The following is a 20619-nucleotide window of genomic DNA, read 5'->3' as shown; positions in this document are numbered from 1 at the left end:
ACAAAATTTTCAATTTTTGATATTTTGAAAATTACTCTTTTATTCTTACTTTTCGTCTTATATTATCAAGTTATATAACATAGTTCACCATCAAAATTTAAAATATATATTTTTTTAAATTTTTGTCCCCACTACCATGCTCATATATCCTTAACTAGTCGGACACAACAGGTTTTTTTTTCAATAATTTATTAAGGCTCTAACTTTAATTTAAATAGTTTTTTCTTTTAAATTTCAACCGATTATTTTGGAGAAATCTATGAGAACATATCATCCATCTACCATTTTCTCATAAGACCAATGTTAAATATGCCTACTTTTGAAGTCATTTATTTATTTAAATAATCGGACAATCTCACCTAAAATTTTCAGAATTGAACTTAGTCCAACTTCATATAAAAAAATGAAGCCTTAACTAATATATAACTATATACTCAATCCAAAATTTCCCGTTACGAAAAAGCTCAAACCTTAATTTGGTACATTATTTTTATGAAACATTATTTTTATGAAATTTTTATGAAAAAGTTAAACTATTATAAAACAAATGAAAACAAACAATTGTCTGATTTAATTGTTGAAATACCATGTATAGACAGTATTGATTAAGGAATCGTATAGATAGCCACACAGAACTGATATTCCAATATAATATATACTATATTATTTGCACCTGACTTGCGCCCTTAAGGGTAAACAGTGATGTTTATGAAAAAATGTTTCTTATAAAAGTTGTTTATTTTTTTATAAGAAACATTTTTTACATTTAAACTTTTGTTCTGTCTCTAACGGTTTACAAGATGGGTCCTACGGACCCAGGTCCCAGTTGACTTATGGTGCTCATGTACGAACTCAACCTCACTTTTTACGTCCTGAGCACGATATAAAAATTTCAGCTTGATATCTTTTTTCGTTTTTGAATTATCGTGTTGACAGACAGACAGACAGACAGACGGACGGACAGACAACCGAAAATGGACGAATTAGGTGATTTTCTGAACACCTATACCGAAGTTTTGCATCAATAATTTTAGGCGCTACAAACTTGGGACCATACATGGTAAAAAAATTATTTTTCCTGGTAATCTAATATTTTTTAATTAACATGGGATACTAAAGGACTCCCTTAAGGCATACTTGAAGTTCTAAAGGTGTATTTATCAATGACATCATACACCAACAAATACAAAAAGGACATTATTTCATAAACATGCGTTTCTTCCTTCACGCCATTACAGTCGTTTGTTCTTTTACATTTTTTGATTCGATAACACTTCCATTACTTTTATTACACTTTTATATACTAAGTACAAAAAGAACATATCTATTAACATACTAATTTGTTAACATTTTAATAATCTTGTATATTTATAATTTTTTTACATTTTCGTATGTTTTTTGTTACAGGTAAGCATTTTCTCGCAGTCCCGTTATTAATTGATTAATTTTATACCTCATTACATGTGTACGGTAAGTATTTAATATAAAATTATTTTGTAAAAGGTAATCATAGTTGATATTTTTTTTCTAATGATAATACAGAAAAAACATTGAATGAATGTGTTTTAAATTGGGTGCGAATAATTGATTATTATTAAAGTTTAAAATAATTAATCAAAATTAAAACGTCAACATTTTTTTTAAAATTTAAATTAATTTTATTGTTCAACAATTCTAATTGGAAAACATAGGGCCAGGGCCAGATATAGGATTTGATAGTCTTTTAATAAGTAAATGGAAAATTTTTTATTACACGCCAAACTTAACTTAAAATTGGTAAATATTATATGAAAACGGTATTAAAATAAGCTTAAATAAGCTTCGCTTGAGCTCGAAAAAACGATATGTTCGACACCTTAAAAATTACAATTTGCAAAGTGTCGAACTATGGAAACCCTACTTCGTAACATTACAAGATCCGCCTTGAGAGAGGGGGAGAATCAATGAATCTAGAATAAAGGAAACGATTCTTCCAATTACGATTTTGTTGTCCATATTTATAAATTGTTTAAAAATGTAATTTTCATCTGTAAAATAGAACAAGTGGAATTTACATAATTTCTAAAAATCCCCGACAAATTTTTCGGGTCCTTTTATAGTTGTTCCGGGGACGGAACCCTAAACTCGCACTTGAAACATAGAATCGAACACTTTCTCTTAAATTGCCTTTCAAGCGAAACAAAAAAAATCAAAGTCGGTCCATCCGTTTAGGAGTTACGATGCCACAGACAGACAGACAGATAGGCTCACATACATACACATAGCGGTGTCAAACTTATAACTAACCTTTTTTTTTGTTCGGAGGTTAAAAATAAGTAACATGACACATTCACTCTAAAAATTGGGGGTTTTCGGGTAGGATAAATCTCGGATTGTGATCTGGATTTTTGGGTTCCATTGCTCTGCGTTGGTATCACGTGAATTAAAATATGTTTTACTAGCTCGACTCGTGAGGACCCAAATTACATAATGAACAAAATTTAATCTTGATATTATTTCTTTAACCTGTTTTGTTCCTAAATGAAAGAGAGAAATGTAAAATCGTTATTGCTATGCCTGCTTCTAGCTCTCTTACAAATTTTTAAGCCTACAACTAGAAAACTAGAAAACCTAAAGCTAGGAAAGTTTTAGCCTACAACTAGAACTTTTTTTCCGTTACAGTTACAGTTACTATATTATAATTAAAAATTATTAAAATAGTAATTTTTCTAATTACCTTTTCGTTTTCATCTACTCACACACACTGTTCATAATTTACTACCTGGATATTTCTTTTTTGAAGTAAAAACTCGATAAATTAAATCATTTCGATATTCTTTAACCTGATTCTTTTGTACTAGAAATAAGCTTTTTATGTTACTAATCAATAAAGGAATGATAAGTTTTTATTTTTATTTTAAAGTGTCGGAAGCAAGTAAAGTATACAAGGGAGTAATAGTTACTTCAATTTTAATGAACCATCTAAAGTGATGAAAAGAATAAAATATCGGTTAAGTATGAATCTTAAAATGCTTTAAGTTCGATATTAATACTTGTTGACCTGAATACAAAAAATATGTTTGATTTTATATTTATTCAAATCATTATAAACTTTATGGTAATTTCTTTTCAATCCTTAACTCATAGTTCTTTTTGTAAAATAAAAAATTTTGTTCGAACGTTTCACAACCTCTATATATAGGCTATATCTAGATTGCGATGAATAAAAATTAAAAACAAAAAGACCCATTCTAAACTTTGTATAAAAAGATTGTATAGAAATTTGCTTCTTAGAATTTTTTCAGAATGGATACAATAATTAGATTTGTAAGGAAGTTTTTGGTTTCTCAAAGGCTATATTCACATGACTTATTTTATTTCAATTGTAGATTGCTAAAAATGAAAAAATGTGTCCATTACACAGGTCTAAAAAAAAGATAGTCAGTCATGGAGACTGTCGACGGAAGTAAAAAATTAAAACTGGAAAAACTGTGTTTTTTTTAAAACTTTTCATTATATGTACATAAATTAATAATGTTTTTCAAATTTTACATCAAACGCCATCTAGTTTATAGTTAATTGTACAGCTTTAATTATTATTACAAAGGTGTCGTTTTTCTATTGAATAGTTTTAGTTTCCTAGGTACGGTGTTATATCTGTTGTTATTTCATCGTCAGCATGTTGCTGACAATTTCCAAGATTGCGAGGTTCTTGCAAGGTCCGAACCATTCATCACTCTCGATTATTCTCCTGAATTCTTCGAGTTTTTGGTTTTTAAATTCGTTTTTTAGATAACCTCCCATGTAGGAACCGCCATAGTTGAACGACGGGGCCTAGCCTGGTCCAGTACTGGGGATCCCAGCTTTGGCGCCCCGATATTGGCCCATGCTTGAGCCAAGATGAAATAATTAGCCTTGGCCGACCCAACGATTGCCCGAACCTGGGACAAGGCTGGGTTGCCCAGCCTTGGCCGATCCAATGATTATCCAAGCCTGGGCCAACATTGGTTTGCCATAGAACGGCCAACGCAAGGGAGCCCAGTCTTGGGCCAAGACTAGGCATCCTAACCTTGGCCAATCCAATGATTATCCAAGCCTGGGCCAACATTGGTTTGCCATAGAACGGCCAACGTAAGGGAGCCCAGTCTTGGGCCAAGACTAAGCATCCTAGCCTTGGCCAATCCAATGATTATCCAAGCTTGGGCCAACATTGGTTTGCCATAGAACGGCCAACGCAAGGGAGCCCAGCCTTGGGCCAAGACTAGGCATTCTAGCCTTGGCCAATCCAATGATTATCCAAGCTTGGGCCAACATTGGTTTGCCATATAACGGCCAACGCAAGGGAGCCCAGTCTTGGGCCAAGACTAGGCATCCTAGCCTTGGCCAATCCAATGATTATCCAAGCCTGGGCCAACATTGGTTTGTCATAGAACGGCCAACGCAAGGGAGCCCAGTCTTGGCCCAAGACTAGGCATCCTAGCCTTGGCCAATCCAATGATTATCCAAGCCTGGACCAACATTGGTTTGCCATAGAACGGCCAACGTAAGGGAGCCCAGTCTTGGGCCAAGACTAAGCATCCTAGCCTTGGCCAATCCAATGATTATCCAAGCTTGGGCCAACATTGGTTTGCCATAGAACGGCCAACGCAAGGGAGCCCAGTCTTGGGCCAAGAGTAGGCATCCTAGCCTTGGCCAATCCAATGATTATCCAAGCCTGGGCCAACATTGGTTTGCCATAGAACGGCCAACGCAAGGGAGCCCAGTCTTGGTCCAAGACTTGGCATCCTAGCCTTGGCCAATCCAATGATTATCCAAGCCTGGGCCAACATTGGTTTGCCATAGAACGGCCAACGCAAGGGAGCCCAGTCTTGGGCCAAGACTTGGCATCCTAGCCTTGGCCAATCCAATGATTATCCAAGCCTGGGCCAACATTGGTTTGCCATAGAACAGCCAACGCAAGGTAGCTCAGTCTTGGGCCAAGACTTGGCATCCTAGCCTTGGCCAATCCAATGTTTATCCAAGCCTGGGCCAACATTGGTTTGCCATAGAACGGCCAACGCAAGGGAGCCCAGTCTTGGGCCAAGACTAGGCATCCTAGCCTTGGCTGACAATATTCAATTATTGAAGGGAAATCGCAGAATAAATCGTCATATTATTATTATTATTATTAAATTAATTACATTGATGACATAAACTCCTGAAATGGACACCTTTGACATTGTAAAAATTTTAAATACCTAACAAAAAATGGCATATACAACCAAAAGGTATACAATGCGCATGTGTAATACTGTTTATGGAGTAGGTACATGTACTTACAATAACTTCCTCCTTCTCTGTCTTTTAGTCACTATCCTTTTTACAAAGTAATATTTATTTTTAAAACCTCTCACTAGTAAGATGTTCTAGTAAGGTGTATATAAACATACAATGTTATCGCTTTTCGGCTCAATGAGCTAAGCTCAACGTGCGGTATGTGTTCTTATCAACTCAATATCTGGTACGCCTCGCATTGCGAGACCAGTATATTAAACTATTATTTGGAACACGGTAGATTGTTAAGAGCTTGCTCCTCTTCTACCGCGGGTTGACTCAGTGTTGCGGTACAGCTGGGGTTGGCCCAGTCAAATAAATCACAAAATAGAATTCTTCATAAAATAATCTTAAAACTTAACTATGGCCTAGCCCTGTCAACCAGGCATGGGCCAGACTTAAAACTTAACTATGGCCCAGCCCTGCCAGCCAGGCATGGGCCAGACCTAAAACTTCACTATGGCCCAGCCCTGCCAACCAGGCATGGGCCAAACTTAAAAATTAACTATGGCCCAGCCCTGCCAACCAGGCGTGGGCCAGACCTAAAACTTAACTATGGCCCAGCCCTGCCAACCAGGCATGGGCCAAACTTAAAAATTAACTATGGCCCAGCCCTGCCAATCAGGCGTGGGCCAGTCGAGGTAACCAGTCTTGGGCCAGCATTATCATTCCAGACTTTACCCAAGTCTGGGCCAAGTCTGGCTTACAAGTCTGGCCCAGAGTTCTGCATAGTTGGACCAAGCCTGGGCCAAGCCTGGGCCCGCCATACTTTCCTACATGGGCTAACGTTATAGAATTTCGTTTTTACTTTGTTATTTTTATCTTTGTGTAATCAAAGGTTGGGACGCAAAAGCTTTTGTTCCTCTTGTAAAAATTTACAAATTTGTCCGTGTTTGGAAAAAAAAAAGTGAAAAGTGTTTGGAAAATTTACAGATTTTAGAATAATGCTATGAACTGTTCCTTGCTAGGTATATATAGCATCCTATTTGAAATCATATTTTATGAAGCAGTATAATATATCTCATTAAAAAGGAAATTACTACCGTGTGCTATCTTCTTTTTTTGTAGACATCAATCTTTTTTTAAATTTTAGTTTAAGGAAAATATATCAAAATATCATTTCAAGAAGAATGTAATACTTTTGAAAATTATTTGAACTCACTTGACATTTCTTGCCATCAACTAATTTATAATAGAATTTGATACATCAGGAAGTGGAAAATTATACTACATTCATATTTGGTCTAATGGTCGAATACAACTCGCAATAGTCTGATAGATTTGATTTTTTCTCCAAAATAATTTTTTTAAAATTTTTATTAGTAGTATTATTGATAAAATTTAGAAGCTACAAATTTGATTTGATTGTACCAAGGATTTCGAAAAGAATTACCTATGTTTTATCATAATCTAGAAATAGAAAAAATAATAGACAATTTGATAAACTCAAAAAGCTTTCAAGAGATTTGTATATTGGGTCAAATGGACGTAAATTTCAAATTAACTTGATTCTTGATTCTAACACTGATTGCTCTATCAGTAGCCTTAATATGAAGAATAAACTGAAGTAAGTAACTAAAAAAATTTTAGTTAGAAGGAACAGTTTTGTCCTTTTTTAAAAATTAAAAAGTTTTTTTTGTTTTAAATTTAAGACGACATTTGATACTGTAATTAGATGATAAGTATTCAGTGTCCTTCATTTTTGTTTGCGATTGAATCGCTACTTAGTATTTAATAGTTTTCAATAGTGTTTAGAGATGTTTATTTTTTGTCATTCTATCTAATTAGGAAGTTCCCATTTTCTTTGAATATACGTTTAATTATACTGGGTGGGTCATTTTATGCATCTGAATATCTCGCCAGGGGCGCCATATATTTTTTTTTAAATCATAAAAAAAATTGAAGAGTTTGATAGGGGCATCATGTTCTGACGTCAGATTGGACCTAGTTTTTCGGATTGCTTTAATAGCCAATTTATATTTTGAACGGTAAAAGTTAGAATAACACTTTAAAATAGAAAGTTGATCCTCATAAAAAAAAAAAATAATTTTTGTTTAAAACATTTTTTCATTCATGTCATTATTGCATTTAATCGAATAAAAAATTCGCTTAAAGTTTATCGAAAAATGTAGGTCAAAGTCCTGGAAACTAGCTATAATGTCCTTTGTTGCCCTTCACAACTTTTGGCTAAAGCATTTGGGGCAAATATGGCAATAATGACATATTTTTAAGTCACATTTTCTCCTAAAGCTGATGATTTTCGAAAAAATGGTTTAGATGAAAAATATTAATTTTTTTTTATGAGGACTAATATTCTAATTTAAAGTGTTATTCTATCTCTTAGACCAGGCATGAGCGAGTTATTTTAAGTCGGAGTCACCATTGTTATAACTTTATTGTGTGTCATAAACTTTATTGTATGTCTCTTTATCCATGTCCGCATTGCTCATAGAGGAGGAAGCGAGATGGGTATACAACTTTTCTACCTCTCTCAATTTCTCTAATAGTAATGAGATAGGTAGAAAAAAAATGTTGTCTCTCTGTCTTACGCGTATTTTATATTGTCACTGGTTAGGTTTTCACTATCTTACTCGTATGTTAAGTTAGGAGTCCTAGGGACTTCTGTAAGTCACGTTTGCCCATGCCTGTTTTAGACAAATGGAAATCTTCTAATTGTTATTTTATAATACTGTTATAGTGAAACTTCTCCGAAAAAATCATTCGTTTATTGTTCAACAATAAATATAAAATTGTGCATTTTAATTATAAATTGTTTTTAAATATCATAGTAAATAATTTCGTGCTTATATGTATCGTGTTAACTAGCTAAAATTTGTTTTTTATATTCATTAAAAAACATTGAAAAGTAATTACTAACAACAACGAATTAATTTTAATTAATTGATTAATTTCAGTTTTCTATAAGGAAGAAAAAATCGCAAAAAATTAGAAAATATTTTTTTAATGAATTTTTTTGTATTTTTACCTTTCTTAAATTATTATCGCAATTACTAAAGTATTTAACATAAACAATTAGGGCGTTAGTTTTATAATGAACCTGAATGTCTATCTGTCAGTCTAACACACAGTAGGGTTATTTACTATTAAAAAGCGTACTTGAAAGGAAAAAATTACTCTCAAAGAGAACTCTTCTTGGCAACGTCATTGAGAATGCATTATACTTCGAAAAACTCAACCTCACTTCTTTTGTTTTCAGCTATAAAAATTTCAGCTTTGTATCTCTTTTCATTTTTGAGTAATCGTGTTGACAGACACACGGACAGATAACCGGAAATGGAATAATGAGGTGATTTTATGAAACTTGGGTCTAAACTTAGTATACCTTGATAAATATTTCATAAATACAGAGTATAAAAACGTAGTTGTACATCTCGTTAATTTAGCATCCGTTACATATTTTTTCTATCATTAACAAGTGAAAACAAACAATTGACTGAGTTAATTGTTGAAATACCATGCATAGACGAAGTGTTGATTACTCTATCACATTACACATACATACATGTAACACATACATAACTAATATTCCCATTTAATACATACTATAAAATTTACGCCTAATTTGCGCTCTCACATTTTTATCATCATTTTTACATTTTAACTTTTTGTTCTATCTCTAACGGTTTACAAGATGGGTCCTACGGACTCAAGACCCAATTGACCTTTGTTGCTCACTTTTTACGTCCTGAGTACGCTGTAAAAATTTAAGCTTGATATCTTTTTTCGTTTTTGAGTTATCGTGTCCACAGACGGACGGACGGACAACCGGAAATAGACTAATTAGGTGATTTTATGAACACCTATGCCAAAATTTTATGCGCGTAGCATCAATATTTTTAAGCGTTACAAACTTGGGACTAAACTTAGTATACCTTGCATATAACACATATGCATGGTATAAAAATACATAGAAAATGTAGGGCGTAGCCAAATTCAGAGTAAGGACACCCGCGTGTATAAAAAGAACCCACATTTTTTTAGACAGCACACTATGTTCTCAGCAAGGTTATTGCTTGTATCCTAAAACGCTTGCTTTTTTCTCAAAAATGGTCACAAAACTCACAGAAATTTTCTTTCAAGAAAACATAAATTTTGTAAACAGCTTATAACAGGTCCTTTAGGCAGTTGTGTCTATTCTGCTATTCTGATATTCTTTGTCAGTTTATCCTTTTATTTCTTTTATTATATTTAAAGTATTTCTTTCATTCAAAAGCCAGAAGTAAAAATGATAAGTGTATTTTTAAAGCAAGAAAAATGGAGAGCAATTGGAGCATATCCAATAATATAAAGCTTATATTAAAATAGTTTGAATATTATTGACTGAATAATACTTACATTTTTGCTTTATTTTTTTTTTAGGAAAGATGAGATTTAAAGAAAAATATCATCTACATAATATTATCTAACCTGTATTATATAACAATGCGGAACTGAATATATTGTTAAGTACTTTATTTATACTCTCCCTAGAGGTAGAGGTACATTTGAATCGGGTATAATATTTTTATAGTTTTCTATATAGAGGGTGTTTTTATTAAGTTATGCTATAAGGGAATATTCATGAAATTTAAATTTGGTTCAAATATTTTTCTTCCGTAACTTTAATGACTGGACATTTCAACTAAACCATTATTTTAGTAATTAATATCTTTTTAATTATTTAAAATTAATTAATAAAAGTACAAATTCAGTGAGGGCATTTAAGTTTCTAAAACGGAAATTCAAATTTTTATACGGACGTGACATCATAATTCGGTCTTGTCAAATTTGTTGACATACTGTATGATATTAATTACTTACATTTTATATGGTTTTTCATTAAATTCTACTATTCTACGGCTTTTTATTAGAAAACTTAATAATAACGAGTGTAAATTCTGTGTTGTAAATTCATTTTTTCAAGTGTAAATTATACATTGAACTGTCAAAAATTGACAGATCATGTACTTATACGTCATCAACAGAGAGCGCCAAAAAACTGCGTTATATCTCAAAATTATAATGTATCTCAAAACTATAATGTATTTTAAATATTTGTTTATACTTAAATACAGCATTTTTAAGCAGTATTTATATTTTTTACTTTGTTATAACGGTGTAAACAAAGAATTAAAAATATAAAAAAAGTACATGAATATTCCCTATTGGCTGGCTTCATTGAAAAGATAATTTTATACTATTTTTGTTTCGAGCATATTTGCCCCGCGTTGACTATCAACTTTTAGTGGCGTAAACTATAAAAACTTCACATATCCTCACAATAAATACACTGAAAAAAATTCTTAATACCAATCGATATGAGGTTGTCTCAACCTCATCGCGAGATCATATATGGCGAATGGTGCCACGAAAAATTGCATGAATTGTTTGTATGAAAGTAATATACTGTCTAACAAATTTCAATCTTCATGAAGTTGACTCAATCACATATGGACTAGACATGTTAGATTTGAGATTATAATAACCAAATCCTCTATTTAAAGCAAACGCAAAGAAATTTTCTTTTAATTTATCGATTCGCTTTATTTACACGGTTATATATTTCAACTAAGTACAATTTTATTTTCCATCAATAAAATGCTTGACTTTAAACTAAAATCAATCTCTTTCATAGAAGTAAAGATTTTGTTTATTTTACTTCAGTTATTTTGTATCAATAAATTAATATCTTAAATTCAATCCCACTCTATTGTAAATCAAAATATTTAGTTGTACTTGTTCCAATCGTTAGACAATTGTTTGAAAGTATTTTTACTTTATTTCAATATGAAACGGCCAACTTCGGGATGAGGTTGTCATTATTTTAATTTTATTCCAGTGTACTTCATATACGGAATTTTCTACAAACTAAGGAAGAAAATAAGTCTGATTTCGGTTTGAGATTTTTTGTAGGCGCGAAATTTAGTATGTTAACAAGAATACAATGTCTTATAGCCTATAGGGATAATTAGACCGTGAGACACCACCGGTTTTTTTAAATGATAAATATATATTTGAAACTTCGTGAGTGGCTTCTTTTTGACGAGTCTACCAAACTTTGCTCAACGATTTTTTTCAAAAGCGATTTTTAAATAGTTTGATAACGTCGTATTTGAATTATTTTTCTTGTGGGCAATTACGTTTTGAAGCCGACGCCAATCATACCCTTAGCTGAAAATCTATGTGTTTATTATTTTTTACTTTTCGTACATTTTTTGAGAAAATTTTTTATAATGTTTTAAATTTTAATATCGTTAAAAAAAATTATAAAAAACACCCGATCGATAGTGTAGTATAATATAATGTTTATATGATAGATAATAAATTCATCTTTATAAATATACTAGCATTTGCCTGCGGCTCCGATCGCGTGGAAGCTTTAATATTAATCATTAGTAGTTTTGAATGAATAGTATTATTATGTTTTATACTGAGTGTTTCAAACTTACTGAACTCATGCTAAACTTATAACAGTCTTTCTTTTTTTGTTTTGTTGGGGGTTAATAAAATAGATTTAACATCTTAGGAAACCCATCGATTAGAAAATATATTTTAATATTTCTACTTAAAATATAATAGTTAATGAAATGATGCGGATACAGTGAATGAATCGTTGCGTTGTTTATACATCCCACTCCAGACAAATATTTACACACAGCCTAGAAAATTATGATGTTGTTTTATAATAATAAAATATTAAATCCAATAATTTTTTAATCTAATAAATTCAGTCAACTGTATGTTAATACAGAAATACAAGGTATTCCAGTACAATATCTTTGACTATTTTTTCATGATTTTCATTACTTTTCATAACAATTCAAATTTGTCTAGAGTATTGGATATACTCTAAAACTACTGGACCGATTTTAAAAATTATTTCAGCGAGTAACATGAGCTCTGTTTTATTAAAGAAAACAAGTAAAAACAAACAATTGACTGAGTTAATTGTTGAAATACCATGTATAGACAGTGTTGATGAATGACCCAATCGTTTGTTTTTTTACGTCATGTAAATAAAGAAAGGTATACACTCTTAGATGGCCACACACATGTAACTGTTTACAAAAATATGTTTCAAATAAAAGTTGTTTATTATTTTATAAGAAGCACTTTTTAGATTTTAACTTTTGTTCTATCGCTAACGGTTTACATGGGTTCTACGGACCCAAGACCCAATTGACCTATGTGGCTCATTTTCGAATTTAACCTTACTTTATCCGTCCTAAGCATGTTATAAAAATTTCAAATTATATCTCTTTTCGTTTTTCGAGTTATCGCGATCGTGTTGAAAGACAGACAACCCAAAACGGACTTATTAGGTGATTTTATGAACACCCGTACCAAAATTTTGTTGGTTGCATCAATATTTTCAAGCGTTAAAAACTTGGTACTCAACTTAATATACCTTGATATATTGCATATACATGGATCTCATGGTCAATGGTCAATCAAGAGATCTGCTGGCACATGTGAAAACTTGTGAGCATGGTATATGCATAAAGGTGGTGCACTCAGCCTATCAAAATAGTTGAGGAGCTGATAGGAATTATCAGCGGAAAGGTAGTAAAAGAAATATGACATCACAATGGGCCCTATGGTCTAAGTGTGACTCTCGTGGACAGCCAATATAACCTAACCTAGTACAATAAACAAGCTTGTCCCTTAAAAGAATTTTAATTTAAATTTTTTTACTGTACACTTTGAGTGAAGTCACAAAATTAATTGTTAGACTCTATAGTTTCCGAAATAAAGGGAGAAACGGTCAATTTTCGCATATTTGCTTCAAATATCTTCAACCTGTATATATTGGAAAAATCATTAATAATCCAAAATTAGTTGGGCGCATTTTTCTGCATGTTTATTTTAATCGAAGAAGCACTTTCATTTGCTGTAGTTCAGATAATAATAATGTAATAAAAATATCAGGAAGTAATCTACACAATTAATTTTTTTTATTGTCATCGGATACATATTTTTTAATATTTATAAAACATTACAATACATTTCTTACATGTATACAAGATATATTTATTAATTGTATAGAATACAGATTGAAAACTTTGATATGATAAGAATTCCTTTACTTGAAATATTGAAACCTTGCGTTTTTTAATTTATTTACAATCAATTCAAATTGCTTGTTTGTTGTAAACTATTATAAAAAACTATCAACTTGCAAAAACTAAAGTAGTTGGTTGGTTGCTGTTTTATTTCAACCTTCATTGATTGAACTTCTTATTATTACCTCTATCTACAGCATTGTGCATCTAGAATATATTATGAAGAAATTTGTTTTTAACGTTGAGAAGTACGATTGTGATTTTTTTAACTCCATCTCGTCTTGGAATTCTTTGATATTTCAAAAAAGAAATGTCTAATAAGCTTTTATCAACTTTCTAAAACAATGCTACATATTATACTTGCGAATCAATATGTGAACTACTTATTCACTTAGAGCTAAAATGTATTTTCAAATAGCAAAGTTTTATTTTTTTTCTTTTAAGATTTAAGGCAGACCGGGCGAGTTATTTTAAGTCAAAATCACTATTGTTATAACTTTATTGTGTGCCATAAACTTTATTGTGTATCTCTTTATCCAAGTCCGCATTGCTCATAGAGGTGGAAGCGAGACGGATATACGACTCTTCTACCTATCTCAGTTTTTCTTATAATAATGAGATAGGTACGCAAAAAAATGTTGTCTCTCTGTCTTACTCATATTTTTGGTTGTCACTGGTTTAGTTGTCACCATCTTACTCGTATTTTAGATACAGAAGTATGAGGGACTTCTCTAAGCCACGTTTTCCCATGCCTGATTTAAGGAGATATGCAAGGATTGAATAATACTAGGTATTTCAATAAAATTTTATAAATACAATTTTTTTATTTACAGTATCCAAAAATCACAAAAAAATTCCTAGGTCACCGGGCTTTTTATTATTTTTCTATCGTTCAAAGATGGCTGAAAAAATGATGAATCATATAGGTTATCCTTTTTAATTGGATATTTCTATATCAAAAAATCTAGAGAGTGTGATCAAAACTATATCTAAAATATTATGACAATCTTGTAGTTTATAATAATACCATAAAAATATAAGGTTGCCGATGAAATAAAAACAAAATTTTAATTTAATTATGAGTTCATCGGAAATCCATCATTTGATGAATAGAGACGACTATGGTTCGAGTATTGATGATTAAAGAGCGATATCTATATAAATTTATAAGCAGAACTTGCACACAATATATTATATATTTTTGTAGTTGCGTGGTATTGTAAAGCTAAAAATAATTCATAACTTGACTACAAAGCATGTATTTGGTTTATGTGTATGTACCGTGCAATGAACCAGAACTTTTTTTCAATACTGTAGGTTTAAATTAACCTTAAACGATGGATCCCAAGTTCCCAGTAGAATTGAACAAAAAAAAAAAATACAGTCGAATTGAAAACCATCTCCTTTTTTCGAAGTCGATTAAAAATTGCTTATTTAATTTACAAAAAGTATTTGCAGGTGCTTTACATAGAGGTTTTGTCAGCCACATTAAACTTTTTTCTTCATTTACTTCATTATTTCATTTGATATTAAACTGACTACAATTGCACATGTTAATTGCTTAAAAACCTTTAAGGTATATTTGAAAAGTGTATGAAAAGTCAATGTCAAAACTGGACGGGTCTTGGAAAACTTCTTAAAGGATACTCCAGGGATATTTTTTTAATGTTTTAATAATTATATTCAATCGCATCAAATTAATATGTATTTTTTAAAAGGAATAAAAAAATTTTATTTAAAAAAATAAAAATTAAAATATGAAATGAGACTAATATTAATTTGCAATTGCAAAGCAATTTGATGCAATTTTGATTTTTGCATAATTTAAAGAATTTATTTCATTTTCTGGTGTTTTCAGTAACTTAAGTCACCCAAACTTTGTTTATATTGATATAAAATATTCGAATACGTACGTTAGTAAAAATTTGGCTTCCCTATTAAAATAAGAAAATTTACTCCAAATGAACTTTAATAAGAAATATGGTAGTATCACCAGTAAATTCTCTAATAAGAATACACTGACTTTTTATTTTGATTTTTTTCTGAATGTGGGTATTCGTTTTTCGAAAAAATATTGCGAACAAATTTTTATATAATGGTAGGTCCACACAGACTTCTATATAATTTTGTCATACCATCATATCGACTGTTGTTTTGCACTGATTTGTTGCGCAGACAAAATTGACAGAATTCTATAGAAGTCTGTGTGAAGTTGGTATCGTGTGGACCTACCATAAAGAATAACTTTGAAATATGCTTCTATATCTAGGTTCAAATTCAGTCTCAAGTTAATTGGGATACCTTGTAGATACCCTTGATTCTTTTTGACAGCAACTGAAAGAAAATTGAAACCCCCTACCCTCAAACTTTCTCTAAGTATAGCATCTCTTTGATTGTGATTATCAATACTCGTACTTCGTACAATAATCTGATAGATAAGTTCGACTGATTATATATAGATAAAATCAACAATTATTATTATCATGTCAAACAAATACGCAAAATATCCTTTTTATTATTTTATTTCATTTGAATAATGTAGTGCATGTCTATATTTTCTTATTAAATCGAAGGATACACGCAATAGTTATTAATTATACGGCGCAAGATCACAAAATCTTGAACCGACATCTAACAACACTTTAAAATGTCTTACAAACTAATATCTGCCATTGATATAGGCGTCACTTTACAGGGTAGGAAAGTAAAAATAATGATTTTTCGCATAATTAGCTGCTCAAAAAGAAATTTATTTGAATATAACAATTATTGATAAATTTTTAAAATAATTTGAAATGAAATTTCTTGATGATCACACCAATTAACTCACCTGCTGAATCAAACTCTAATATTAGCTCAGTGTCTTCATAGAAAAATTGAGTTCTAAAGAAACTTACGTAAGATATAATCAAAATGAATTTAAAACAAACAAAAATTAGAAATTATATACTTCAGGAAATCTATGACACATTATACATCGTACAAAAATTTCATATTTCGTTATTCTTTAATTGATAATCATGTGTAGTTGCATAGTTTGCAAAGTTCTATAAATTTTAATATTTGAAACAAAATTCATAAATGAACAAGTGAAAACAAACAATTGACTAAGTTAATTGTTGAAATATCATATATAGATAGTGTATAGACAATCGTTGGTTTTTTACGTTATCTAAGTAAAAAAAGATTACTCTTTGATAGTCACAGTCGTGTATATATCACACAACTGTGGAGTCACACACACATAAATAATATTCTCATACATACTATAAAATGTACTAATATAATTTACGCCCTTTCGGGTACACATTGTGTTTACAAAAAAAATGTTTGAAACAAAAATTGTTTATTTTTATTACATTTAAACTTTGAGTTTAAAAAGGGATACGGACCTATGACTCAATTGACCTATGTTGCTGATTTACGAACTTAGCCTCACTTTTTACGTCCTGAGAACATTATAAAAATTTCAGCTTGATATTTCTTCTCTTTTTTTAGTTATAGTGTTGACAGACGGACGGACAGACAGACAGCCGGAAATGGACTAATTAGGTGATTTTGTGAACACCTATACCAAAATTTTGTTTGTAGCATCAATATTTTTAAGCGTTACAAACTTGGGACTAAACTTACTATACCTTGATATATTTCATATATAGGTACATGGTATAATTACGTATTTAATATTGAATATTAATTTTTTTTTTCTGTAAAATAAGTATATTTGTTATATTTTTTGACATTTGTTTAAGTTTTCAAAAATAGCTGACGTAGACTTCTAGAAAAATATGATGGACAAAGCTTTCCGTTTTTTAATTATTTTGAAAATTATTCGATTTTTTAAGAAAAAATTTTACATATTTCGAATGGAAATACATTCAATATAAATTTTCTTCTATCAACTTCTACCTTACCAGTTTGGAATATGAGCTATTTAATTATTTATTACCCACTTGCGCTAAATAATCAGGGAATGGAGAATTATAAGTTAGTACCATAATTTACTTTTTACAATATTTATATACCTGGATTAATTTCATATTTTAATTTATAAGACCATTTAAAGTGTTGTTAGCTACCGATCCAATATTTTGTTTTGTAAATCAGTCAGTATCAGTATATTGTTTTTTATAATTTTTTTTTAATTTTTCAAAACACACAAACATGCAAATAAATAAAAAATAATAAAATAAAATAAAAACAAAAATAAAATATCTAATTTCCGTTTTGTATTATAAATTACATATACAACTGCAGTTTGAAGGTTTATTTTGTTTGAATTTTGTCACCTTTGTATAGAATGTCAATTGAAAATGAAACACCTTCAAGATTTATGTTAAAACTTCATAACTAGATTTTTAAATAAATGTACTTTTATAGAATATCTAATTACTTTTGTACAATAATAACTTTATCAAAATATTATTATAAAAAACTTACGTGTCTGTTTTTGATTTATTGTTATTCAGATGCAACTAACAATAATAAAATCAAACAAGACAAGCAATTTTTTTTCAAAATTTGAAGCTTTAAATGTTTAACAATCAACTGAAGTCTAAAAAAAAGTATTGTAAACAAAAGTTGTATATTTTTTATTTTACTAAAAAAATGATTCAAATATATGGGTTTCTTTGGATAAAACTATTTATCTTGATTTCATAAAAGAAAATATTTCTTATTTTAATTTATGTTTCTGTTGTGCTGATTATATTTTAAAACATAAATACAATTTTCCGTTTGATCTTAGGTAAAATAGGAATTTTTTTTCATGAACAAAGTTAGAGATAATAAATTTTCCCACAACTTTTCATGCAAGCATTTTTTCTGTAAGATATTTATATTAAGATTAATATTGGTAAAATAATTATTATTTTTATAAAAATCAAAGCTGCAGAAAATAAAATTTATTACATTTAAGCATTTTTTATGTATATCAGAGCTACCTACTTAGGGGGGTTCTGGTCGTCTGGAACTGTAATTGTAGGCATTTTCAAACTAAAATTATAAAAAAATGAAAATAGTTTTGTAGCCATTTTTTCACATGCTAATCATTGACATCTGTATATATAAGAATGGAAGCTGACTGATCGATCAAAGCACAGCTGAAACCGCTGGATCTAGAAGAACGAAATTTTGTACACACGTTCCTTAAATGACGTAAGTGAGCACTAAGAAAGGATTTTTGGAAATTCATCATCTAAGGGTTTAAAAAGGGGATGTGCATTTTGTATATGGAAAACCCGTATTAATAATTTTATAGAAAAATATATATTAAGGTTTGCATGTTTGTCATGTTACTATAGTTTATTTTTTTAATTCATGTGGTGTATAAGATTTACAGAGAATTTTAATTATTCTTCTCACAAGCAGTATGTAAGAATAACTTCGTTATAAATTGAAAGTCTGAAACTACATTTAAAGATTTCTAAAGGAAAACCAGTAATAATAGATTTTCTTACAAAATCACAAATATCTAAAAAAGAAATATTTGATACAGAACTACTAATTGAATTATACTTCTATAAAATATCTACTAAATTTGTTCTTTCCTCTCATGAACACTAAAGAGTTCAAAATAGTGTTGACAGTTTGAATGAAACTTTATCAACTTTTAGAAATGCAAAAAATGATATATGAGCTCATGGTAAAAACAAAAATGAAAAACTCTTAAGAAAGTTCCCTCACCAGTAATAGAAAAAAATAAATTAGTAGAAAATGATCCAAATTTTCAGTATGTTGTAGTTAACGATACATATTATTAAATCAAAAAAAAATTTGTGTATCTTATCGATCAATTAAGAGAGTAATTAATTAATTAAAAATACACTAAATAACATAGCATGATATGAGGATGCTATGTTATTTAGTGTATTTTTAATTAATAAAAACTCTCTTAATTGATCGATAAGATACCCAAATTTGTTTTTGATTTAATAATATGTATCGTTAACTACAACCTACTAAAAATTCGGATCCTTATCTACTAATTTATTTTTTTCTATTACTGGCGAGGGAACATCCTTAAGTAACTCAAATTACAGGCCGGTGAAGTGGGGGCTACAAAAAAAAAAAAAAACGACACCCTGGTTGACACGATTCCATCCCATTCCATTTTTCCTGAAAACTGTATTATAAAATTTAATTATTATTTGTTTAATATCCAATCCTCATTTTATCTATGTAATTATCATGAAGATTGTACACAAAACCACAATTTCCATACTTTATGAGGGTTGAAAATATAAGAAAACAACTTTAAATGTTTGATGAAAATTGTATGAAAATTCATTAAAAGCACAGACGTATAATCAACACCACAATACCTACAACCTACGTAATATAAATAAAGCAATAGACCACTTGAACATTTAAAACACAAACATAAATAATTTTTTTGTTTCTTCTATGTTAAAACCCATAACTAAAAATTATTATTTTTTTTTAATAATTTGGTTTTGAAAAAAAGTTTTTATAGTACACAACAAAAAAGTATACTAATTAGCATCTCTATACGTCAGAAGTACAGAATGTATCATTTAAAATTCTTCACTCAGGAACCATTTTAAAGAATTAATGTGAGAAAGAATTAGTCTATTCATGTGAGTTGGCCTCATGGGACTCACATTCAACGAGATGTAGAACTTTCTATAACTGTCTTAAATACCCGCTCTCCATGCAAAATAGAAAAATTTTGCTCATTTGATGACTAGATAACTATTTTTCGAGATATTTGTTGTGTGCGCAGTCATGGTAGGGACAATAAAAACGATGCCAGCGCTTCCAGTGAAAAATTTTGGCGATAAAGGAGGCTGTTATGACTAATTTGCAATTCTTTACATGTAAATGTTATAAAAAATGTCAAATTAAAATTATTAAAAAACACTAATTAATGAAACTTAATGTATTAAAAATTGTGAAAATAAGAAATCAAATTGCACAAATATTATTTTTCAAATGTTAATTATCATAATTATTTATTAAAATTTGTGAGACAATAATATTAAATTTTCAATGCAAAGTCATAAATGCAATCCATACAATTATATATGCATCCATACAATTCTATAATTAAAGTAGTGTATCGTTACCATCGAAACGCCTCCACTAAAACTCAAGCCCAGTGCGAATACCCAGAATCGCACCCAAATAAAAACATTTGTGCAGAATTTTTGGAGATATCCGAAAACTTACTAATCCAATTGTTACATGATTTCGATTTTTATATTTCGGGGTGAAAAATATCCCACATACAAAGTATCATCAA

The 20619-nt window shown here is 30.0% G+C and overlaps 1 protein-coding gene and 1 non-coding gene across 2 annotated transcripts in view; both read left to right on the top strand.

The window, feature by feature from the left end:
• The window catches only part of LOC123298049 (tyrosine-protein kinase Btk29A-like), a 75161-nt gene that overhangs the window by 22131 nt on the left and 32411 nt on the right, over positions 1-20619 (top strand). The gene's annotated exons all lie outside the window — the stretch shown is intronic.
• LOC123299381 lies at positions 5415-5608 on the top strand. Its single transcript, XR_006535320.1, has one exon. It is a non-coding gene; the product is annotated as a U2 spliceosomal RNA (small nuclear RNA).

Source organism: Chrysoperla carnea, chromosome 4 (assembly GCF_905475395.1).
Source record: "Chrysoperla carnea chromosome 4, inChrCarn1.1, whole genome shotgun sequence".
NCBI classification, from domain to species: Eukaryota; Metazoa; Arthropoda; class Insecta; order Neuroptera; family Chrysopidae; genus Chrysoperla; species Chrysoperla carnea.
The sequence above is the reverse complement of the archived record's forward strand: the minus strand, read 5'-3'. Positions and strand labels throughout refer to the sequence as shown.